The following is a 26,996-nucleotide window of genomic DNA, read 5'->3' as shown; positions in this document are numbered from 1 at the left end:
TATATAGTTGCTAGAGAGACCATATTACCCTTGGATAATATCTATTATGTCTTGGTACTCTGTTTGCTCTTTTCTTAACGAGTCTAAGATTCTCAACCGACTATTGGCCATATCGATGACCATCAATATCCAGTGATTGCTGCATATGTTTTTATACACAAATATGATCGACATTAACTAGAGTCAACATATATGTATATATATGGGAGATAGCTTAGCTAGTAAGCAAATAACTGAACAAATGTCCATATGATCGACATTAATTATTTAACACTCACTTGAAGTTGTAGGGGAAGAGTATGTCCTTGTTTTGTTGGTTCACTAAGAACCTCATGAGATTTTTCTCGAGTTCAGCTTTCCATTGAGGTGGGGGATTAGGGTGTTTGAATACGACATTTGGATCAACGAAACCAACATCATTATCCTTTCTCTTTCTGAGTTCTGTCATCACATATCTGCATATATAAAAATATAGTATGATGATATATAATGTATATATATACATGTAGCTTTATATATACACACTTTAATAGTAGAAAATAATCACACTTACAGGCAATAGCAGCTAATGAGACTTTTGTCGAGAGAGTCTAGGTGGCATAGTTGGTGTAATTCTTCAAACTCGACATATATAACGTCATCGTCACGGAAGTAATGTTGGTTTCTAACTCTGACAATAACAAAGGCCTCTCCCTGTTCACACGCCACCATATACCACTTGTTTAGCAAGTACATTTGCGTACCCAGTTCACCTAAGGCCTCAGGATTGTATAGACTCTTTCCACGTTCAAATTTCTTCTAAGGATCAACTTTCGAAGCAGATGGTCCTTCAACGAGCACTTGGGCAAGGTCCAAACCAGTTTCCTCGTAAATCGAGCCAGCTCCTCAAAATCGACGTCTAAGTCTAAGTTTGAACCATATTCATTACGAACGACAAGAGAGGGGACTGATTGTTGCGATTGTTGTCCGAGTTGTGCAACACCTTTCCCTGGTCTAGTCTTTTTCTGCGCCGCCTCAAATGACTTGGTGAGAGAGCGGTCGTAGTCTGATTTTGGTCGGGTCTTTTGAGATTCCCGCTTTTTCTGGTCCACCTTCTTTCTTAGAAGATCTGGAGGTAGGTAGAAGTATGATTTCTCCGGGTTCTTCCTCTCTTCTCGTTGCTTTTTTACTTTTTTTAAGAAACTGTCCACATCTTTTTTTACTGCAGCTTTTAATTCCTTTTCACTTTTCTCGAAAGATAGTTTTTGGGGAATAACTAGATTAGATGAGGCTTTCTTCTTTGCCGGCTGGTGGGACAATGACTTTGTTTGCGGGACGGACCTCTTAGGAGCTGGCTTTCTCTTAGTCATCAAGGGAGGCGGGGCAGCCGTTGGAGGCGTTGGAGACCTCCTTAGAGGCATTGGAGACCTCCTTGGAGGTGGAGGCGGTGGCGGCGTTGCCACCTGATTGCCCGGAGCACTATGATGATCTAGAGATTGAATAATTGAACTTAGGTTGGCGGAGGCCCTGTTGTGTGATTACAAAAAAGAATAATTAGGTATAAGAAATTGTTATTATTAATCATGCATGTCAATAGAAAGTTTGTGAAAAAATTGTTTCGTTCACTTTTGTCCACACCTATTGTCTGATAGTTGAGGAAGCGGCGGTGGACTAGAGACCCCGGGAATAATGATGTAGCGCTTGCTCCATAGTATGAATGTTTTCTCTGCTTCTCCTAGAGTCTTCTCCCCATCACCTCCTGGAATGTCAAGAGGTAGGTCACTAAAACCTTTGTTAACTCTATCCACTGAGACGCTAACATATCCAGGTGGTATTATTGCCCCATGGATTCTTGGTGTCTTGGTAAGATCTAGAGGAGAAAAAACACCGAGAGCCACCATGATTGTGGCATTCTCTTTTGGAATATGTAGCTCACATGATGTAAACGGTGCAGTGATGTCATCCACGGGGAAACGTAGCATTGCGTCATCTTGATTTGGCAACTCCGTGGAAGCGCAGCTGCTTTTCAACTGATCAGGGGGCTAATATTAATGTTCATTCCTGGATCTGATGCCTGCCTCTAGGCACTTATTGCTATTTGCACTTGCTTTATGATTTCGTCCTGCATTCTAGCTTGCATGTCTTTTTCGCGCTCCTGTGCTTGAAGCAACGCCTCCCGTGACTCACGAACCAATTCCTCCAACTTGCTGATCCGCGCTGCATCCTCATCCTTCCTTCTCTGTCAGCTTCTGTAGGTATCTCTGTCATCAGGGAAACCATGCTCCCAAGAAATGTTCTGTCCTAAACCTCTCGTTCGGCCACTATGTTCAGCGGTCCTGAGGGCATACGTCGGTTCATCCTTCTCTCTATTAGGCCTGAACGCACCAATAGCTTTAGCTTGTAGAGCATAAGACAATCTTTGTGTTGCTCTTTCGAGTTTTGTGCCATGAAGCAACTTCCCGGTCTCTAGGTCCAATCTTCCCCCATGAGCGAAAAACCAATTCTTCGCGCGTGTGGGCCAATTGAGTGATTCCGGTGCGATACCCTTGGCAAGAATATCCGCTTCCATTTTCTCCCACTTGGGAATGGCAGTCGCGTAGCCACCTGATCCCATGCCATGGTGGTATACCTTCTGTCGGGCATTCTCTTGGTTTCTTCTCACCCGTTCCTCACCCTCTTCTGATGTCTTGTACTATACAAAATCATTCCCGTAGGGCCTCAACTTCGCGAGCGGGCCGCTAGTATTGAAATTGGGCGTTAGGTTCTTCTTGACATATTTCGTGTATAGGGATTTCTTCCAAGTCTGGAATTGTGTGGCCATCTTCTTCAAAGCCCACTTTCAAACTAGTTCCTTCAATTCATCATCATTGATAGCATCATAATCATCCGCTTGCAATGTGAAATGTTGAAGGATATCATCCCAAATTAAATTCTTATCAAGATCAGAGACAAAACTAACATGAGGCTCATTGATCTTTTGCTTCCATTCACGGGCACTGATCGGAAGTCTGTCCCTTACAAGGCACCCACAGTGTTGCACGAATTTTCTTGCATGTGGACCAAGTGGTTCGCCTATCTCGATATTGAATTTCGATATTATGTAGCGCCCCTCCAATGGCTTTTTCGGGCCTCGAATTTTTTTTCTTTTCACTGTTGTGGTCGTCGATCTAGAGGGCTACGTATAAAAAAGAATAAATCAATATCATGTGTACACATAATAGATGATAGATGTTCAAATATATATATATAATATTCAAATATATATATAAATATAATATTCAAATATATATATAAATATATATACCTCGCCAGTATTTTCTTGCACAATATTTTCTTGGTTATCTTCAAGAGCCAGGTATCGACTCCCGTCATCTACATCCTGCTGGTCACCATCGGCAAATTGAGTGCCGGTGTTGATAATATTCATCATTTCTTCATCCATGTTGTCTCTCGAGGCAGCCATCTAGCTTTTACACCACTAGATATATCTATAAAAAATAAAAACTATATCTATAAAATGAACTCCTGCAGGACGTGCCACCTCAAGGATAGTAACATTTGTAAAAAATCATTTCTGTATCTGTACTCCAGTAGACTCTATTGATTACTCTACGGCTTCCAGAAAGTTCGTCAAAGGAGACTTTGGTAAAAGTAAGATATTGATGCAACAAATGTAATAACAGCACTCTAGGTATATATAACCCGGTGGGGAAGAGGAGAGCAATGAATGAACAAGAACCCATCCAGACAGAGAGGAACAAGTGCTTCTCTCCATACAGTAATTCGTCCCAACAACACAATGGTGCTTGCCAACAAGGCTGCTAGTGTTGTGTCGTTGGCATTTTTCATGGCCGTGGCCATGGTCATTGTGGCAGGTAAGTAATTCACATGATATTTCCACAGGTTAATAGAAGAATAGGAGTGTACACACATAATAATCGTTTATCGTTTATATTTATATATATATACTACGTTTGGGTACAGTGATTGATAGACTACTGCAACGATATCGGGACGTGCTAATAAATAACCATCCGTACTAGTTGACCTTGCTTATGTGATCGTATCGGTGAGCATTTCTCCACCGGACGGCACCGTACTTGGCCACGGAAGAGCTCCAATTCTACGAGAAAGGGAACACGGTCTTCCACGACCGTTGCCGCTCTCCCTCGTAGAATCAAAGCTCCTCCTTGATGTCCATTACCGCTCGGCAGAGAACATGCTCGCCGAGCTGAACACGGTCCGCGAGTTCAACTATTATGGATTTTCTACAATTTTCTAACTAGTCCGCGCCAAGGAGGCGAAGGTATGCCCGCCCGAGTATGAGAACTATGTGCCCTGCTACTACGTCACGGACGCCGTCGAACGTCTCGGATCTAGGGGCCGGCGTTCGCAAGTTCAACTAGTACGTGCGTTCCAAGCGACGGACGGAGCCAACGAGCCAATGCCAACTTGCCCATCGAACGCCTCCTGTACGCCATCCATGCCCACTTGGGCGCGTCAAACGCCATCGGCACTGCTTTGCGCTCAACACAGCTGTACCGATGCCCCCAGGCATCTGCCGCTACCGCCATGGGCTTAAGTTTTTCCTCAACCGAAGCCACCCTCCCCGCAGCCGTGGCCATCGCCGCTTCCCTCCTCGCAGCTGTGACCGTGAACAGGAGCGTGCAGAACTCTAATCTCCCCACACCGGCGACACCCAAGCCGAAAGGGATGGCGAGCACGACATTCTGGCCACCTGCAAACCTTCGCTGCATCGGCTGCACCCACCACCGACCAGACACGAGCCGGTCCGAGCACACACTCATACACAAATAAAATCTACAAATAAATATACACACACTGTTGCTCACATATAGCACGGCGAGCAACACAAGCACTATGGATGGAGGTTTTAATCAAGTCGATGACGAGGATGAGCGCGCTGACGAGGACGATGAGCGTGGAGGACGACGAGGATGCGATGGGGACGACGATGAGGACGAGGATCGACGACGGCGATGAGGCCGTGGTGGATCCAAATCAGAGCCGGGCCGCTGGCGGAGATGGGTGAGGGCGAGGATGATGGCGGCGGATCTGGGTCTAGGCGCCGTGCACGAATGGGAGAGGCGCGAGCCGGGCCGCTGGCGGAGATTGTGAGAGATGGGATAGGCGCGTGGAGGCGTCTAGCAGCTATGGGGAGCGGCAGCGGCGCGGTGGCTCTCGGGCGAAGAATGAAGACGATGGATGGGGAGAAGAAGACGAGGCGATATATATTTGGTGGATCTTTAGTCCCGGGTGGAGCCACGGCCCAGAACTAAAGAACCTTTAGTCCCGGTTGATGGTAAGAACCCAGACTAAAGGTCTGACCTTTAGTCCCGGGTGCAGCCATGACCCGGGACTAAAGTTATTTTTTTGGCGGGCCACGAAAACGTAGCCAACCATTAGTCCCAGGTTATGGTAAAGTGAAGCCACGGCCCGGGACTAAAGAACCTTTAGTCCCAGCTGATGGTAAGAACCCGGACTAAAGGTCTGACCTTTAGTCTCGGGTGCATCCATGACCCGGGACTAAAGTTATTTTTTTTTGCATGCCACGAAAATGTAGCCAACCTTTAGTCCCAGGTGGTTGATCGACCCGGGAGCAAAGGTGGGCTGCAGTTGGTTCCAAACGTTTTCCCTTTTTTTATTTCTTTTATATAAATATGCAGAGAGTTATTAATTGCCTAATAAATAAAATATCATCCAAAAAATTATAATAAATATTTCTAGACTTGGTTTTGCATTATTATACACAACAAAAATTTGTAACCTAAACTCTTTTATTTTACTGTATAAATATTTAACATAGTGTAAATAATAATTACAATTTGCACCATGCAAAAATATACTACTTGATTAAAATCATTAAAACTATTACTTTTTGACAGGAAATAAGTTTTCACATCTTATTAACGTTGATCATTTGGTTTTTCATCACACATTCTCTACGGGAAATCCACCGTCAAGCAGAAAATTCATTTAAATCATAGAAAATATGAAAACACAAAAAAAAATCTGAAGTCACAGTTATTACATAATAGGTCTAATAGATCACTATATATATCAAGCGGGCATAGTAGTGAACTTCTTCTTAACGTATATCCCTTGGTTATGATCGCGTCATAACCATGGAGTGTCCTCATCATTTAGCTGGATGCTTGGGTCTTTGTTCACTGTGAAGGGTGGAATTCGGTTATCCTTTTCATAATCTTCTGATATGTCTGACTTGTCTTCAATTCCGACGATGTTTCTTTTCCCTAAAAGAACTATGTGGCGCTTTGGCTCATTGATTGGGTCATTGTTGTTTTTCCCTCTCTTCGGTTTTGTAGACATGTCCTTGACATAGAACACCTGATTCACATCCTTGGCAAGGACAAACGGTTCGTCTTTGTACCCAATATTGTTGAGGTCTATGGTTATCATTCCATACTGGTTGTCGACTGTTACCCCGCCTCCAGTCACCTTTACCCATTAACACTTGAACAAAGGTACCTTAAAAGTAGGTGCATAGTTTAGTTCCCATATCTTCTCTATGCGACCATAATATGTTTGCTTATTTCCATTAGGGTCAGTGGCATCTATGCGGACACCACTGTTTTGGTTGGTGCTCCTTTTATCTTGGGCTACTGTGTAAAATGTATTCCCATTTATCTCGTACCCTTTGTATGTGAGGACAGCGGCGGATCTAGGAAATATTTTAGGGGGGGCTGAACAATACTGCTGCTTGATCTTAAGTCTCAGCCCCCCTACACTATAGAACTTTGCATAAAAATTCATGAGGGCTCTACACGAGGTTCCACTAATCCGGTATGGGTAGGGGGGGCTCGAGCCCCCCCCCCCCCCCCCCCCGCCCCACCGTTGGATCCACCCCTGTGTGAGGATATGCCACGATGGCTGTCTAGCTAACAAATACAGTTGCTCATCAATACTCTCATCACCCTGACATTCTTTTCACAACCAGTCGCTGAAAGTTTCCATGTGCTGACGCGTAATCCAAGCTTTAGACTTCCCTGAAAACTCGGATCGAAGCAACTCTTTATGTGTCTCGATATATGGATCCACCAAGGAGGAGTTTATGCTCGCAGGTCAAAGTGCTCCTGTTTGTGCTCATCCCACACACGTACACCTGGTCTGTTCCACAAAAGTAGAAGTTCTTCAACTAGTGGCCTCAGGTACACATCGATGTCGTTGCCAGGTTGCCTTGGGCCTTGGATGAGCACTGGCATCATAATAAACTTACGCTTCATGCATAACCAGGGAGGAAGGTTGTAGATACAGAGTAACAGGCCAAGTGCTATGACTACTGCTCTGCTCCCCTAAAGGATTTATACCATCCATACTTAAAGCAAACCTTAAGTTTCTTGCGTCATTTGCAAACTCTGAGAATTCTCTATCGATTGCTCTCCACTGGGACCCATCAGCAGGGTGTCTCAACATATTGTCTACCTTACGGTCTTCTTTGTGCCATCGCAACAACTTTGCATGGTCTTTGTTTCTAAACAGACATTTCAAGCGTGGTATTATAGGAGCATACCACATAATCTTGGCAGGGATTTTCTTCGTGGGACGTTCGCCCTCAACATCACCAGGGTCATCTCACCTGATCTTATACCGCGATGCATGACATACCGGGCATGCATCTAACTTCTCGTACTCCTCACCACGGTAGAGGATGCAGTCATTAGGACATGCATGTATCTTCTGGATTTCTAATCCCAAAGGGCAGACTACCTGTTTTGCTTCGTACGTAGTGAAGGACAATTCGTTATCCTTCGGAAGCATCTTCTTTTGGATTTTCAGTAACTCCCCAAATCCCTTGTCAGATACACCATTCTTTGCCTTCCATTGCAGCAATTCTAGTGTGGTACCCAACTTTTTCTGTCCCGCATCACAAGTTGGATATAGCAATTTCTTGTGATCCTCTAGCATGCGCTCGAACTTGATCTTCTCCTTTTCACTTTCGCATTCTCTTTGTGCGTCACGAATGGCCTGACCAAGATCATCAGTGGGCTCATCTTCTGCCACTACCTCTTCTTCAGCTTCCCCCATTGCAGTATCATTGAAGGCACCATATTCAGCAATAATGTCATCATCGTTCCATTGTTCTTCTTCACCTTCTTTCATTACAACCCCGGTTTCTCTGTGCTTCGTCCAATAAATATAGTTTGGCATGAAACCCGACTTCAACAAGTGTGAATGAAGACTCCTTGAGCTAACATATTCCTTCAAATTCTTACATATGGCACATGGGCAGCACATGAAACCATCGGGTTTGTTTGCCTCGGCCACACGTAAGAAAGAATGCACGCCCTCAATGAACTCTTGGGAGCGGCGATCAGTATTGTACATCCAATGCCGGCTCATCTGCATTACATGACATACATACCATATTAAAATCTAGAACATAATTAGTTAATTATACGACATGCATGCTACCACATAAGGTATTAATTTATGAAAGTCTCGCTACAATGTAGACAATCCCAACTACCACTAAAAAAACTAAAGCTAAAATGCACTTCAGCAGCATAAGGATTTCACGACCAATTCCAACTAAAACAGACAGATCATGCATTTGTTCAACATCTATGGGCTTCTTTCGCTGGATCACTGCCTCATCAGCCGCCGTAGCCACCTGTGGAAGAGAGTTTTGCTCGTGTTCAACATACTCTTCCTCCCAGTACCAGCCTGAACATCTAGTGCCATCCCACTGAAATTAAAACAAAAAATTAGAAATTTAATCACAATCATAATGAAAATAAGTATAAATTAACCATAATCATCAAATGCGACAAAATAACTCACATTGTGATCCGAACACTTATAGAAGATACGACCCTTGTTGGGACACTCCTTCCTCACCCGGTACTCCATCACAATCTTCTCCTCACACTTGCCGCATGTAATGAGAGGAAGGTCCGGCCTCAGTCGCTTTGGAACCCGATGAGAGGCCGATGACCCAGAAGCAGTTGCCATCTACTCTCTATACTCATTTTTAATATAATATAAATTTTTAATTTTATAAACAAATAAAATTAAAAAACTCTAAAATTCTCTATATCTCCAAACCATGAAGTGTGCTATGCATGCTAGAATTGAAAACTCAATACTAGTTTTGAATAACTACTTTAACCTTCCTTCATCCAAATACGCAAACTTTAAAGTGATTTTGAGCTTAATTGGCTTACAAATAAAAAAATCTAACATAAAAAAAACCACATATATCCAGTCCATAAAATGAAATAAGCTACTGATGAAACATGAGAGTATAAAGTTGGTAACCTTCGGAACCGAAGAATCGATGGAGGAATGGAAGAAATCTTGTGATACACCGGTAATGAGGAAGGAGAGAGGCCGGCGATGAAGCAAGAACACTGAGCTCGAAGTGGCTCGGACTCGGGGAGGAACAAGGGCTATATAGGAGGGGACCTTTAGTCCCGGTTGAAGATAGAAACCGGGACTAAAGGTCCCTTCCTAGTCCTAGACAGAGCCTCCAGCCGGGAGTAGACTTTTACTCCCGGTTGGAGGGACCAACCGGGAGTAAAAGTTAACATTTAGTCCCGGTTGGCAACTCCAACCGGGACTAAAGGTCCCCTGCAGAAAAAGCCTGCCGCAGTAGCCGTTGGACAGGGACCTTTAGTCTCGGTTAGAGCTACAAACTGGGACTAAAGGTATCTCTAGTTCCAGGCACAAAAAAACTGGGACTAAAGCCAAATTTCGAGGTGGGATCAAATGTTGTTTCTCTACTAGTGGGTACAACTTGTAGCAGTACCATGTATGTAAAGCGTCAATTAATATTGTTTTATTTATGCATACACTAACTAATTATTATTTTTTTATCCTCATACACTCTCACTAGTACAGAGACAGCCTTTACTCCCGGTGGGGAACCCCCTCTAGTCCCTGGTTCCCTCACCCAGGAGCAAGCATCCGGGACTAAAGGGTGGTCCTTTAGTCCCGGGTCAGGAACCGGGACTAAAGGGGGACCTTTAGTCCCGGTGGGTAACACCAACCGGGACTAAAGGTGCCTCCTAACATGCCACGAGGCCGGCACCCTTTAGTCCCGGTTGGTAATACCAACCGGGACTAAAGGTTAATTTTTTTCTTTTTCTTTTCTTTTCATTTTTTGTTTTCTTTTCAAAATATGTTTTCGAAGTCATATTATATGCTGCTAATTATACATTTATACGCGCGTATAGTATGTTTCGGTTCAAGCACAATGAACGTATTAAATCACACAATTCAAGCATAGAATATATATATATATATGCATGCATCATATATATATTTACATGCATGCATGCATATGTGTATTTTACATTATATTATTTCATGTGCATATATTACAAAAGATTGCATTACAGTTGTTGTGATATAACAAGTTTCCTCTCATCCTCTAGCTTGGCTTCCATGGTAGTGTTGGGTCGAAGTAGAACTCGCCCTTGGAATCTATAACCTGGTCATTAAAAAAACCGGCTATTGACTCTTGAATTGCTTTGATTTGGTCTTGCCGTATGACCTTTTCCTCCAACCATCGAGCCTACAGGTTTGAATTAAAGGAAAATAAATTAATATATGTACATACATACATACATATATATATATATATATATATATATATATATATATATATAAAGACATAGTAACACAATCAATAATAATAATTAAATGAATATATAGTGTATTTTTAACGTACTTTGAGGGTCTCTGTAGGAGTTCTTTGGGAGACCACCTTGATAAACTTGCAAACATAGTAACCACAAGTAGTTGTTCCCCTATTCCTGCCTCAGACACCACTTTATGAGAAAAGATTTATCATCCTTTCTGGTGATCCGGTGAAAGCTATATGTTTAATTAATAAAGATGATGCGATTTAGGGGACTTACTTTCAAAGGGATTACATTCAGTGGCGCTTTACATTTTTCCATGTGTTGCTTCTCAATAAAGGTTTTCCAAACACTGCCCAATAAAAAATTTGCCACGTCATCAGATATAGTTAATCATCATGTTTGTGTGTATATATAGTTGCTAGAGATACCGAAATTACCTCTGGATAATATCTATCATATCTTGGTAGTCTTGTTGTGGTTTTCTCATCGAGTCATAGATTATCAAGTGACTTTTCACCAGATCGATGTCCATCAATATCCAGTGATTGCTGCATGTGTTTATAGGATATAACGCATAACACTCATTAATTAACTAGAATCAACATATGAGCCATTAAGGATGATCGACATTATTAACACTCACTTGAAGTTGTAGGGAAAGAGTATATCCTTCTTGTGGCGTTGGTTCACTAAGAAGTTCATGAGGTTAGTCTCTGACTCAGACTTCCAATTAGGCATTGGAGTAACTGGGTCTTTGAATACTATATGAGGATCAACAAAATCAATTTCATTGCAACCTTTCTTTCTAAGCTCTAGTCATTGTAAATCTATATATATATAGTACTTGTTAGGATAATTTATATGCATATACACACATATGATGAGTTTAATAATAGATCGAAAGAATTATTACTTACAGGCAATAGCAGCTAATGATAACTTTGTCCAGAGAGGTCAGGTGGCATAGTTGATGAAATTCTGCAAAGTCAACATACATAACATCATCGCCACTGGAACCAATGTTCGTCTCTAATTCTGACACCAACGCAGAAGTCTCCACCAGTAGACTGCCTGCATGTACCACTTGTTTAGCAGGTACATTTGCGTCCCCAGATCACCTAAGGCTTGAGGGTTGTATAGACTCTGGCCTAGTACATATTTTTTCTTCCAAATATCAACCTCCGCCGCACTCTCAATGTTTCCATCACCAAACATCTGGTAAAGGTCGAGACCAGTCTCTTCAATAAATTCACCAAGGTGATCCAAATCGACATCCGGAGGTATGTTTGCCTGATACATTAATCCTAAATTCGAACCATATTCATTACTAACAACTAGCGGGGGGACTGATTGGTGCGATTGTTGTCCGAGTTGTGCAACTCCTTTCTCTGCCCGCTTCTTTTTCTGTGCCACCTCAATTGACTTGGTGAGAGTGCGGTCATAGTCCATTGCTTTAGACAGCTTACGAGATTCCCGCTGTTGTTGCTGGTAAGAAGCCACCCTTTTTCTTAGAATATCTGGAGCTACGAAGAAGTACGGTTTCTCCAGGTTACTCCTTGCTTCTTTGTCATAGAATCTGAACATATCTTTTTTATATGCATCAGTTACTTCTTCCTTCTCTTCAAATATTATTTTGGGAATAGCCCTTGGTTTCACGGTGGCTTTCTTTACCGGCGGGGGCTGGTTCTTCATTTGCAGGGCTGGCCTCTTGCTAGTACTTGGCTTCTTGGTAGGTGGGGGCGGGGGAGGCGTTGGAGACCTCCTTGGAGGTGGTGGCAGCGGCGTTGGAGACCTCCTTAGAGGTGGTGGCTGCGGCGTTGGAGACCTCCTTGGAGATGGTGTGGATGCAGCCTCGCCTTCCAACACATTGTCATTGTGCAGAGCACTATGATGATCTGGCGATTGAACAATTAGACTTAGGTTGGGGGAGGATCTGCTACAAAAAAGGAATGACATTATTATGAGCAGATTGTTAATTATTTAAGCCAATATAAATTAATGATGTAGTGTTTTCATCCGCACCTATGGTGAGGTAGTTCAGGAGAGGTGGAGGCGACATCTTGGGAATGATGATGTAGCGCTTGCGCCATAGAATGAATGTCTTCTCTGCTTCTCCGAGAGTCTTCTCGCCATCACCTCCAGGAATGTCAAGAGGCAAATCACTAAAACCTTTTTCAGCTTTATCTACCGAGATGGTAGCATATCCTTCTTGGATTATATTCTCATGAATCCTTGGTGTCTTGGTTCGATCGATAGGATTAACAAGACCGATAGCCACCTTGATTGTGGAATTCCCCTTCGGAATGTGTAGCTCACACGATGTACAAGGTTCAGTGATGTCATCCACAGGGAAGCGCAGTCCTGTGTCCCCTTGTTTTGGTATCTCTGTGGAAGCGTAGCTGCCTTTCAACTGAACAGATTGGCTAATGTTGATTCCTGGCTCTGATGCCTGCTTGCTTGCACTCACTGCTATTTGCACTTGCCTTCTGATTTCCTCCTGCATTCTCGCTTCAAGGTTTTTTTCCCACTACTGTGCTTCACGCACCGCTTCCTCCAACTTCTAGAGCCGTTGTGCCTCTTCTTCCTTCTTTCTTTGGCGGCTTCTGTAGGAAGGTCGGTCCTGAGGGAATCCATGCTCCCACGAGACACTTCCTTTGCCTCTAGTTCGGCCACCATGTTCAATAGTCCCGATGGCGTATGTCAATTCATCATTCTCTCTGTTGGGCCTGAACGCACCACTAGCAGTAGCTCTCTAAGCATAAAACAATCTTTCTGCTGCTTCTTGCAGTCTTGCGCCATAAACGCACTTCCCTGTCTCCTGGTCCAGTGTTCCCCCATGAGCGAAAAACCAATTCTTTGCACGCTGTCCCCACTCGAGTGATTGTGGTGAGATACCCTTGGCAAGAAGGTCTGCTTCCATTTTGTTCCACTTCTTAATGGCAGTCGGGTAGCCACCTGATCCCAAGTTATGGTGGTATGTCTTCTGTTGGGCATTACGTTGGTTCTTTATCACCCGACTCACACCCTCTTCTGACGTCTTGTACTGTACAAACTCATCCCAATAGGGCCTCTGCTTTGAGATCGGGCCTGGGACAGTAAAATCTGGTGCTATGTTCTTCTTGACATACGTCGTGTATAGGTGTTTCTTCCAAGTCTGAAACTGGGTGGCCATCTTCTTCATTGCCCAATCCCTAACTCGCTCCTTCAATTCATCACCATCTATTATATCATCATAACCATCTGTTTGGAGTGTGAAATGTTCCAAGACATCATTCCAAATTAATGTCTTGTCACGATCGGAGACAAAACTGATATGAGGAGCATTGGTCTTCTTCTTCCATTCGCAGGGTACTGATCGAGGAGCCAGGTCCCGTACAAGATAACCACAGTGGTGCACGAATTTCGTTTTATTTGGCCCCCCCAGTTCGCCTGTATCCACATTGAACTCCGAGATGATGAAGCGGCCCTCCAATGGCTTTTTGGGACCTCGAACATTTTTACTCTTCGTTGTAGTTGTTGATGTCGATCCAGAGGGCTACAAAACATAAACATTATTTTTAATGTCATGAGCACACATAAGACATATGATAATATATATAGCTAATAATAAAAAATATATACTTGGCCAATATGTTGTTGCTCATTTTGTTCAAGAGCTAAGTACTGACTCCCGTCATCTGCATCCTCTTGCATGTTATTTTTAGCACCATCATCGCCGGCAATTTGAGTGCCAGTGTTGATCAAATTCATCATCAACTCCTCCTCATCCATGTTTCTCGAGTCAGCCATCTAGCTTCAAAAAACAAAACCAATATATAGTACGTCAAATCTTTGCTTACATGCATAAAATCTACGAACAATATGCATTTTGCCCTAGTATATATGTTTGTACAATATATCTTATGCCGACACGTAATACGAATGTTGATCGACTACGCCACGAGAGAGGGCGGTGTGACGAGAGTGGCGGTGCTCCACTCCACCGTATATATGTTTGTACACATGGGTGAACGAGGGCGGCGGTGCTCCGCCGTATACATAGAAACGCATAGGCGAACGAGGGCGGCGGTGCTCCGCGACGTATACATACATGCATATGAATACAAATGACATATATATACGTGTCGGCGTGGTGGCCGGTATGCTGACGACGATGACGTGAGGCGGGCCGGTGTGCTGACGACGACGAGACTCTCTTGTGCATCCTCTCCACACGTGTTGCGCGCTCGCCGATGACACTCTTGTGCATCCTCTCTATGGCTACGGCAAGATGGAGTTCATCCGCTTGCTCCTCGAACCCCCGTACCCTATCCAGGGCAGGGTCTGCGATGGTTATGGCGAGCCCACGCTCCCTAGCTACCAACAGAAGGCTTGAACCTTGAAAGGCTTGAAAGGTATGGTAAGATTGATGTCGTCGTTGCTAGCGTTTGTCTTCTCATTGCCACGAAAGCCGAGAGACGAGAACTCACCTCGGGCGGGCACGGTGGAGGGCCACGGGCGCGAGGAAGAAGAGAGAAAGGGCGGTGTGACGAGAGTGGCAGTGCTCCACTCCACCGTATATATGTTTGTACACATGGGTGAACGGGGGCGGCGGTGCTCTGCCGTATAAACCCTAAACCCTAGGGCGAACGAGGGCGGCGGTGCTCCGCCGTATACATAGAAACGCATGGTGCTTACATACAAAGTTTTAATCCCATCACACACTATATAGTATATGATTAAAGAATCGTTTGAAAAAATTTAAAATTGAATTTGAAAAACTAAAAATTTAAAGCATAATTTTGGGGCCATATACTATTTTAATTGAAAATATCATCAAGTAAAGGTTGTACATGTCTTCTAGCTCAACTTCAATAGAAAGTTCTCAATCTAACTTGAAAGGGTTATGAACTTCATTACGTTGTATTTCTTTTTGAGACCGGTCACATTATTACCAACTATGTCTACAAATTGATTTCAGGGTGATATACCAACCGTCTTTATAAATCGATTTATGGTGGTAACTTGAAACATCAATCGTAATATCTGTAACTATTTTTAAAGATAAATGGTGACTAGCCACTGTATCGTCGTACGCTTAATTTGCCGTTTTCGTTGGTGTCGCTGGATTTACGCGCGCTAATGACGAAGACTACGCTTGTCGTCGTCGTTAAGGAATGGCCTGGTGGCCGACAACAGCCACTTGTGCACACTCGTGGATGACGAACTTAACATTTTTACAACACAGTACACATCCGCATTGTTCAAGATCGCATCAGCAGCGAGGTCGTCGGCGCTAATGACGAACAAACTTACCAAAACTTACCAAACCAAGCAGCGGCTGGCGCGCGCGTTGGGCCGGGGCGGGCAGCAGCAGCGAGGTCATCGGCGCGCGGGGTGGCATGGGGACCGCGAACGCGCGCGAGGCGGTGGCGATGACCGGCGTCGGGCGGGGTGGCGGCGGCGTCCTTGGTGTGGCGGGCCAGGTGGCGTGGGCGCAGGGGGAGAGGAATCGGCGAAGAACGCAAGGAAGAAAGATGGCACTGGTATATATAGGCCACACCCCTTTACTCCTGGTGCCATCCCCCCACCGGGAGTAAAGGTCCTTTACTCCCGGTGCGTATTACCAACCAGGAGTAAAGGTACCTTTACTCCCGGTGCGTATTACCAACCGGGAGTAAAGGTACCTTTACTCCCGGTGTGTCTTACCAACCGGGAGTAAACCCGGTTGGTAACACGCACCGGGAGTAAAGGGTTTTTTTTGGCGGGCCACGAAACTGCAGCCCACCTTTACTCCTGGGTGGGAAGCCCACCCAGGAGTAAAGGTGGGCTGCAGTTTCGTTTCCCGCCTGTTTTATTTTGTTAAATACATAGCCTTGTTAAATACATAGTAAATTAAATAAAAGGCATAAAATTATTTTGTTAAAAATATGGATTTTTTTCTTTATTGCACATAAGAAAAATCTATAACCTAACTTTTTTTATTTTTTGTTATAATTATAAAACATAATGTAACTAATATTTATTATTTCGTTAATGCAAAAATGTAGTGTTTAATTAAAATTATTAAAACTATTGGTTTTGGACAGAAAATTTGTTTTCACATCATTTGAACGTTAATATTTTAATTTTTCATCACTCAATATCCTAATTTAACTTTTCGAGAGAGAAATCCCACCAAATCAAACATTGATTTAATTTGAAACACGACATAAGAAACATCTGAATTCATAATTATTACATAATATCTCAAACACACACTACATTAAATAACTATATCATCAAGTGGGCACAGCAGTGAACTTCTTCTTTACGTATGTCCCTTGGTTATGATCGCGTCGTAACCATGGAGTGTCCTCATCATTTACCAAGATGCTAGGGTCTTTGTTCACTTTGAAGGGCGGAATTCGGTCATCCTTTTTATAATCTTCTGACATGTCTGACTTGTCCTCAATTCCCACGATGACTCTTTTCCCTGAAAGAACTATGTGGCGCTTTGGCTCTTTGGTTGAGTCATTATCGTTTTTCCCCCTTTTTGGTTTGGTAGACATATCATTGACATTGAACACCTTGATTCACATCCTTGGCAAGGACGAATGGTTTATCTTTGTACCCAATATTACTAAGGTCTACTGTTGTCATTCCATACTCGTTGTCTACTGTTACTCCGCCTCCGGTCACCTTGACCCATTGGCACTTGAACAATGGGATCTTCAAAGTAGGTGCATATTCTAGTTCCCATATTTCATCTATGCGGCCATAATATGTCTGCTTATTCCCATTCGGGTCTATGGCATCTATGCGGACACCACTGTTTTGGTTGGTACTCCTTTTATCTTGGGCTACTGTGTAGAATATGTTCCCATTTATCTCGTACCCTTTGTATGTGACGATATGCCATGATGGTTGCATAGCCAATAAATACAGTTGCTCATGGATGCTCTCATCACCTTGACATTTTTTCGCAACCAACCGCCGAAAGTTTCCATGTGCTTACGCGTAATCCAAGCATCAGTCTTCCCTAGAAACTCGGATCGTAAGAGATCCTTGTGTGTCTCAATATATGGATCTACCAAAGAGGAGTTCTGTAGAACTGTGTAGTGCGCTTTATTGAAATAATCATCCTCCATACCAATATATGTTTTCCACCCTAGTGTCCCCTTTCCGCTTAGTCTCCCCTCATGTCTCGATTCAGGAACACCAATCGAGTCAAGGTCGGGAATAAAGTCAACACAGAACTCAATGACCTCTTCTGTTCCATAGCCCTTGGCGATGCTTCCTTCTGGGCGAGCACGGTTGTGAACATATTTCTTCAGGACTCCCATAAATCTCTCTAAGGGAAACATATTGTGTTGGAACACAGGACCGAGAATGAAAATCTCCTTGACTAGGTGAACTAGGAGGTGTGTCATGATATCAAAGAAGGAAGGAGGGAACACCAACTCAAAGCTGATGAGACATTGAACCACATCATTCTATAGTTTAGCTAGATCAATTGGATCAATTGCCTTCTGAGAAATTGCATTGAGGAATGCACATAGCTTCACGATGGCTAGACGTACATTTGGAGGTAGAATTCCTCTTAATGCAACTAGAAGTAATTGCGTCATGAGAACGTGACAGTCATGGGACTTTAAGTTACAGAATTTCTTCTCTGGCACATTTATAATACCCTTTATATTCGAGGAGAATGCAGATGGTATCTTGATGTTGTTTAAGCATTCAAACATGATTTCCTTCTCCTCTTTGCTTAGAGTGTAGCTGGCAGGACGTAGGTAATGGCGTTCATCATCTGTCTTCTCTGGATGTAGGTTGTCTCTTTCTCTCAAACAACGCAGGTCCTATCATGCTTCAAATGTGTCCTTAGGCTTTCCATACACACCCATGAAGCCTAGCAGGTTCACACAAAGATTCTTCATCAGGTGCATCACGTCGATCGAGCTGCGAACCTTTAGGACTTGCCAATAGGGTAGGTCCCAAAATATGGACTTCTTCTTCCACATGGGTGCGTGACCGTTAGCGTCGTTTGGAATAGGTTGGCTGCCATGTCCTTTTCCAAAGATGACTTTCACATCATTGACCATATCGAGTACATCCTCACCGGTTCGGTTGCGAGGCTTGGTCAGGTGGTCTGTCTTCCCTTTAAAATGCTTGCCTTTCTTTCTTACAGGGTGATTTGCAGGAAGAAATCGACGATGGCCAAGGTACACGACCTTTCGACATTTTTTTCAAGAATACACCTCTAATATCACCGAAGCAGTGTGTGCATGCATTATATCCCTTGTTTGACTGTCCTGAAAGATTACTTAGAGCAGGCCAATCATTGATTGTTACGAACAACAATGCTCGCAGATCAAAGTGTTCCTGTTTGTACTCATCCCACACACGTACACCTTCTTTATTCCACAAAATGAGAAGTTCATCAATAAGTGGTCTCAGGTACACATCGATGTTATTGCCAGGTTGCTTCGGGCCTTGGATGAGCATAGGCATCATAATGAACTTTCGCTTCATGCATAACCAAGGAGGAAGGTTGTAGATACTTAGAGTAACAGGCCAAGTGCTATGACTACTGTTCTGCTCTCCAAAAGGATTGATACCATCTGTACTTAAAGCAAACCTTAAGTTTCTTGTGTCATTTGCAAACTCCGGGAATTCTCTATCGATTGCTCTCCACTGGGACCCATCAGCAGGGTGTCTCAACATATTGTCTACCTTACGGTCTTCTTTGTGCCATCGCAATAATTTTGCATATTCTTTGTTTCTGAACAGACGTTTCAAGCGTGGTATTATAGGAGCATACCACATAACCTTGGCAAGAATTTTCTTCCGCGGACGTTCGCCCTCAACATCACCAGGGTCATCTCGCCTGATCTTATACCGCGATGCATGGCATACCGGGCATGCATCCAATTTCTCGTACTCTTTGCCACGGTACAGGATGCAGTCATTAGGACATACATGTATCTTCTCGATTTCTAGCCCCATAGGACAGACAACTTGTTTTGCTTTGTAGGTAGTGGCGGGCAATTCATTGTCCTTCAGAAGCATCTTCTTTTGGATTTTTAGTAACTCTCCAAATCCCTTGTCAGATACACCATTCTTTGCCTTCCATTGCAGCAATTCTAGTGTGGTTCCCAACTTTTTCTGCCCTGCATCACAAGTTGGGTACAGCAATTTGTTGTGATCTTCTAGCATCCGCTCGAACTTGATCTTCTCCTTTTCACTTTCACATTCTCTTTGTGCATCACGAATGACCTGACAAAGATCACCAGCATACTCATCTTCTGTGGCTACCTCTTCTTCAGCTTCTCCCATTGCAGTATCATTGAAGCACGCACCATCGGGAATAATATCATTGTCGTCCCATTGTTCTTCTTCACCTTCTTCCATTACAACGCCGGTTTCTCCGTGCTTCATCCAACAAATATAGTTTGGCATGAAACCCGACTTCAACAAGTGTGAATGAAGAGTCCTTGAGCAAGGATATTCCACCGTATTCTTACATATGGCACATGGGCAGCACATGAAACCGTCGCGTTTATTTGCCTCGGCCGCACGTAACAAAGAGTGCACGTCGTCAATGAACTCTTGGGAGCGGCGATCAGCATTGTACATCTAATGCCGGCTCATCTGCATTACATGACATAAATACCATATTAAAACCTATATCATAATTAATTATTTATACAACATGTGTGCCACCACAAAAGGTACAAATTTATGAAAGCATCGCTACAATGTAGACAATCCCAACTACTACTAAAAGAACTAAAGCTAAAATACATTTCAGGAGCACAAGGATTTCGCGACCAATCTCAACTAAAACAGACAGATCCTTCGATTGTGCAACATCTTTGGGCTTCTTCGGCTGGATCACTGCCTCATTAGCCGCCGTATCTGCCTGTTGTGCAAGATATTTTTTGCACGAGTTCAACATACTCTTCCTCCCAGTAGAAGCCTGAACATCGTCCCCTGCCATCCCACTGAAATTAAAACAAAAAATTAGAACTTTAATCACAACCATCATGAAAATAGGTATAAACTAACCATAATCATTAAATACGATAGGTATAAACTCACATTGCGATCCGGACACTTGTAGAAGATACGATCCTTGTTGGGACCCTCCTTCTTTACTCGGTACTCCATCACAATCTTTGTCTCATCACGACACTTGCCGCATGGAATGAGAGGGAGGCCCGGCCTAAGTCGCTTTGGAAACCCATGAGAGGCCGAGGACCCGGAAGCAGTTGCCATCTACTCTCTATACTCATTTTTTAATACACTATAAATTTCTCATTTTATAAACAAATAAAATTAAGAAACTATAAAATTATCTATATCTCTAAACAATGATATTTTTAATGGTCATTGTGTTCTCGTCTTTTACTGCGGCAGGTAAGTAATTCACATGATATTTCCGCAAATTAATAGAAGAATGTGAGTGTACACACATAACAATCAGTACTAGTTGACCTTGCTTACGTTTGGGTACGGTGATTGACAGACTACTGCGACGATATCGGGACGTGTGAATAAATAACCATCCGTACTAGTTGAACTTGCTTACGTGATCATCTCGGCGAGCATTTCTCCACCGGACGGCACCGTACTTGCCACGGAAGAGCTCCGATTCTACGAGGAAGGAAACACGGTCTTCCACGACCGTTGTCGCTCTCCCTCGTAGAATCAAAGCTCCTCCTTGATGTCCATTACCGCTCGACAGAGAACATGCTCGCCGAGATAAACACGGTCCGCAAGTTCAACTAGTACGGATTTTCTATAATTTTCTAACTATTTTCTAAGTTTTTCATTTCATAAAAAGTTAAAATAAAAAGTACGGTGATTGACAGACTACTGCGACGATATCGGGACATGTGAATAAATAACCATCCGTACTAGTTGAACTTGCTTACGTGATCATCGCGGCGAGCATTTCTCCACCGGACGGCACCGTACTTGCCACGGAAGAGCTTTGATTCTACGAGGAAGGGAACACGGTCTTCCACGACCGTTGCCGCTCTCCCTCGTAGAATCAAAGCTCCTCCTTGACGTCCGTTACCGCTCGGCAGAGAACATGCTCGCCGAGATGAACACGGTCCGCAAGTTCAACTAGCTACTTTAACCTTCTTTCATGCAAATATGCAAGCTTGAAGTGATTTTGAGCTCAAATTGCTTACAAATGAAAAAAAAACCACAATAAAGAACAATATATATATAGTAAACAAAATGAGATAAGACAATGGTGAAAATGAGAGTATGAGATTGGTAACCTTTACAACTGAAGAATCGACGGAGAAATCGAAGAAATCGACGGAGGAATCGAAGAATGGATGGAGGAACAATGGAGGGAGGGAGGAAGCAAGAACACTACTGCAGTGAGCTTCAAAATGTGCTGAGCTCGGGCTCGGAGAGGAAGGAGACGGCCGGGATATAAAGGGGGACCTTTAGTCCCGGTTGGTGGCTCCAACCGGGACTAAAGGTAACTTTTCAACCCCGGGCGCAGCCACGGCCCGGGAGTAGACCTTTACTCCCGGTTGGAGCCACCAACCAGGAGTAAAAGTATACCTTTAGTCCCGGTTGGTGGCTCCAACCGGGACTAAAGGTCCCTGCCACCTCTGTCTGGCGCAGTAGCCGTTGGGCAGGGACCTTTAGTCCCGGTTGGAGCCATCAACCGGGACTAAAGGTATCTCTAGTACATTTTAACCGAGGATCAAAGGTCTGTTCTCTACTAGTGTCTCTAATTAAGCTATATATATACTACTAGAAGAACTAATTAACACGTTCATTAATTAGGGGTCATTATTCTTTATTAAGTATTATTTGCCTAAGTCTTCTCTTGCTAGCTAGATTCGTCCTATATATATATATTTGTAAAAAAAGGCAGCTTTGAGAAATTAAGTATTAATGATTTCCAATCTTAGGTTGTTGATTTATTGTTAGTTGAGTAGTAGTAACTAGTACATGTGCATAAAATAAATACTTCATGTGCATGTATGCTCGCTCATGATTGGCCGTCGAGTGATTTCATTTCCAACCCGATATAATATCGATATGGAAATAATGGAATATATAACATGCAAGAAAAAAAATAACAATAGGATTGGAGCTAGAGAGCCATCGAGCGAGATAATAGATAGAGTAGTGTGCTCACGTACTTGCGTCGAGCTGGGAGCTGACGAGCTCGAGGTAGAGCGACCTGCCGATGAGGTCCTTGACGTCGTCGATGGCCCTGGATGGCCTCAAGCTGTTCAGGAACCCGCCGACGGTGACCTTGATCGTCGCCACCGCCGTCATACGCACCGCCGCTGCCGCCATGGCCGACGACGCTGCAGCGCTCGCGCTACTGCTGCCGCTCGGCGCCTCCGACAACCGCGCTGATGACGAAGACGCCACGCACCCTATATATGGTCGTCTTCCTCTCACTACCGGACTCCTTGAGTTTGCTGAGTGTCCGAAACACTCGGCAAAATACCTAAAACACTCGGCAAATTGTTTGCCGAGTGTAACACTCGGCGAACAGCACTCGCCATACACAGTTCCGGCAAAGCCAATTTTGCCGAGTGCCATTTATCGGGCACTCGGCAAACATTTTGCCGTGTACAGTTTAGCTCTCGGCGAAAAGAAACAGTCATAACGTCAAACCCGTCGTTAACAGCAACTTCGCCGAGTGTCAAACGGTAAGGCACTCGGCAAATTTTTTTTTAAATATTTTTGGTTTTTAGAATTCCTTTTTCGCCGAGTGTTGCACTCGGCAAATGATAAACATATGCTGAGTGTGGCACTGTAAGACACTCGACAAACATTTTTCAAACAGTATTTGGTATTTTTAAAAAATATCTTTCGCCGAGTGTCTTGGTGATAACACTCGGCAAATTGTGTTTGCTTTGCCGAGTGTCTTGGTCATAACACTCGGCAAAGCCTCAGAAAACTGATTTTTTTTGTGTTTGCATTACATTTCACAGCACATATATATATCACAGCACAGATATATTACACAGCACATATATATATCACAGCACAGCTATTACACAGCACATATATCACATATATATATCATCTCCACATATCACATACATCACAATAATCCACAATGGTACACAAATGTCATACCACAATACCAACATAAGGTTCGAGTTTAAAGTATCCACCACAAGTGCATTACAAGCATAAGTGCAACACAAGGAATAAGTTCAACACATGAAAAGAAGCAAATCACCAATTAGACCACGGCGACTGCTGCGGTGGGTCATGAGGTACATCATTTGATGCCGCTGATTGACCCTGCACAAAGAATAGATAAGATTAATTTTCTGGAGAACCTAATCGATTGGTTAAACTTCCATTGATCTGTCAGAAGAAACTTTTAGTCTCCTTAGAGACGTCTGTCATGCATATCAGCACGATCTTGTCATGGACTCATGATTAGATCTGTCATAGTGAATGAACTTCAATAGTAACTTTTTTCCGTTGCTAATTTCACGATTTTATACTGAAAGTAGTAATTAATTACGCTTATAATAGTGAAGATAACATTGAGTAGCTTGTATTAATTAAGAGGTTGAAAGTTGTAGAATGACAGGGCTACTTTTGGGTGACAAAAATGATATGAATGGCTTGGCTGGTAAAACGCAATTGCTCCGCTGTACTACGTTTGTAGCCAGTAGGAGTACCTACCTAGTCCTAGCTAGGCTAGCATCTAGTAGGGCGACTACTGACTGCTACGTACTCTACGTTATGAACAAGTCCCACAAGTGGCCACAGAGAAGCAAAAGCTATGTGATAGACCACTGGCATCACATATCAAACACCTTGGCAGGAGTATGAGAGGATGGGGGCGAAACTGGGGCAGTAACATAAGGAAAAAGAAACAAGAATTATTTATAGCAATTGAGAGGAGAGACAAGTTGTGGTGGAGATCAGAAATTTGAGCCCAGAAGAGTGGAAGGAAAGATATGAGTGGCGAGTAGAACTGATAGCAATTTATGAAAAAGAGGAATTGTTCTGGCAGAGAAGAGGACGGGAAAATTGGCTACTGAAAGAAGATGCAAACACCAGTTACTTCCAGGGGATAGCAAATGGTAGGAAAAGGAAAGGTTTGATCAAAGAACTAGATGAGGGGGATAAGGTACTAACAGAGAGACTGATGAACTTAAGAGGCATATCACTGATCTCTGTTACGGCCGGCCAGGCAGAGGAAGTGCAGAGATGGGACCAAACCAGCGCAGTTGGTAGGAGTGACCGGCCAGCTGCCAAGGCTCTATGCCTCGCTGCCACCGATCTATGGTAGAAGGATACAGTAGAGAGGACGGTAGAAAGGTGGGAAGATTATTTTATTGCTTGACAAATCATCTGTCCCTGCAGGACTTACACAGGCTAGTAGCCAACAAGATCTCCTAATTTCCCTCAAAATCTAGCCAATCCAATCAGTTAAGCCGATATCTAACCTTATTAATCCACTTACTACGTATTCTGTTGCTGACATATTTTTCTTAGCCCGGCAGCCGTGGCCAACCCCATCCACCCGCGCCGCCCGTCCGCGGTGTGTGTGCTGGTGTGTGTGAGTGTGTGTGAGTGAGTGGACATGGGGATAGATGTACTCACAGGAGTGTCTTCAGAGGACGAGGAGGAAGGAATAGCGCTTGTGGCAGAGGTTCACCCATCTTCGCGCCGAGATTTTGCATCCACTGAAACATGTGCTCCTGCCTCTGCCGATCAGCGTCAATCTTCGCCTCCAACGCTATTCTCTGCCTCCTCTCTTCTTCAAGCTCGACCTACAAAATTTCACCCCAATGTTACAATGGAAATCAAAGGTATGTAAGAAACAATGAACGACGAATAAAAGAGTAATAACCTGCAAAGTCTGTATGGCGTGCATTGTACTGGTCGGCCGTGGGCGTATGGGCGGCCTCTGGCCCGTGTCGCTTGCTCGGATCTGGGAGAGAGTGGGGGTAGTGGCCGTGTCGACGACGCTGTCGCCAAGCCAGTACCTGCCATGCTTCTTGCCTCCTCCCACCCTCATGACAAGGTCACCTTCGAAATCCTGGGTGCTCGGATCGTACTCCGGCCCATGGACCGCCTTAGCCGCCATTGTGTACTCGGTGAGACGGCTGTGGATGGAGGGATTGCTGTACGCCGAGGGGGGGGTCCTCCAGGTTGAAGTCGACGGCGGACGTCGCCTTGCCCTTGTGGGCCATAGCCCATGCCTTCACCTAGGAGCAAGGTGCGCCACCATGTGACGCCGACTGTGAAACAAACAGTAAGATCATTAGAAACTATGCAGAAGCAAGCGTTGGAATACATAAATGAAGTCACGTACCCATCTCTCCGCGTACTCGGCAAGGGTAAGGTTCCCCTGATGGTGTGGTGCACCTGTCATCATCAAACGCCGCTCCCAGCAAGCGGCGTGTGTCTCTGACCACTCCGGGGAGCACCACTTGTCCACCATCCTCCTCCAGCACTCGCCTTTACCGGCCACCCAATTTGGAGGCACCTACACGTCAACAAGCATTTGTCATATAAGAACACAGTAAGTGTACTTAATCTTAGGAAGAAACAATATTTACCAGCATGTATTGCTCTTTGGTCAGCGTCAAGGTTCTTGCGAGGTCTTTGTTGATCTTCACTTCCTCGAAGACAGCTTTGTATTGCTGTACAGCCAGGATACGCGCCTCATAGTGCATGTCCTTCACGAGCTTGTAGCAGGCTTTGTGAGCGTGCCTCTCGGCCCTCTCCTCGTATCCCTCATCACATCTGTAGTAATCCTGCATATAAACATTATGTATGTAGTCATTATTTCAAGGATGTGATAGGAATGCGATGTATTGAGCAAGATAGTGCGGGGAAGGCTTACCCACGGCTCTTTCACAACCCGCTGCGCCTTGTTGTCGAATTTCCTGCTTTCCCGATCTCGTGCATTGGGGGCAGAGGCGTAGTGCTCGAACGTGTAGGCCAGCTCCACCCCTCCTGCCCAATCCACTAGGCCGGGGAAGTGTTCCCTACACAGAAGACCCAGGATTCCACCGGGAAGGCGTTTGTGATCACCTGCAGCCACAACCTTCCATCCCCTGTCCAAGTGATTAACGAAAAAATATTAGTTTGTATTTTGCCATGTTAAACATATCAAATGAAGTAGCGATAACATCTTAAGATACTTACCTTGGCCCATTGGGGCGAATTACCGGCCGTTTCGTGAAAGGTATAGGCTGGTCCGGGAGGCGTGAAGGGCCTCGCAACCAGATCTTCGAATCAGAGGAAGAGGAACCCCCCACCGAGAGCTCCTCGAGCTCGCCCTCCTCCTGCTCAGCCTGCTCCTCGTGCTCCTCATGCTCGTGCTGCTCCTCCTCCACCTCCTCCTAAGGCGAGGGAGGTACAGGCGACGGCGGCCGAGTCACTGCACGTGCCTGC

General features: G+C 44.2%; 1 long non-coding RNA gene and 1 pseudogene across 1 annotated transcript; both read right to left on the bottom strand.

Moving 5' to 3' along the window:
- The window catches only part of LOC136498994 (probable lipoxygenase 8, chloroplastic), a 49,706-nt pseudogene that overhangs the window by 13,396 nt on the left and 9,314 nt on the right, over positions 1-26,996 (bottom strand).
- On the bottom strand, positions 23,806-25,580 carry LOC136502145 (uncharacterized). Its single transcript, XR_010770434.1, has 3 exons — positions 25,444-25,580; positions 25,194-25,363; positions 23,806-23,873 (listed from the first exon to the last, which is right to left on the bottom strand). It is a non-coding gene; the product is annotated as an uncharacterized lncRNA (long non-coding RNA).

Source organism: Miscanthus floridulus, chromosome 13 (assembly GCF_019320115.1).
Source record: "Miscanthus floridulus cultivar M001 chromosome 13, ASM1932011v1, whole genome shotgun sequence".
In the NCBI taxonomy this organism is placed as follows: domain Eukaryota; kingdom Viridiplantae; phylum Streptophyta; class Magnoliopsida; order Poales; family Poaceae; genus Miscanthus; species Miscanthus floridulus.
Note: the sequence above shows the minus strand (reverse complement) of the source record. Positions and strands in the feature narration are given on the sequence as shown.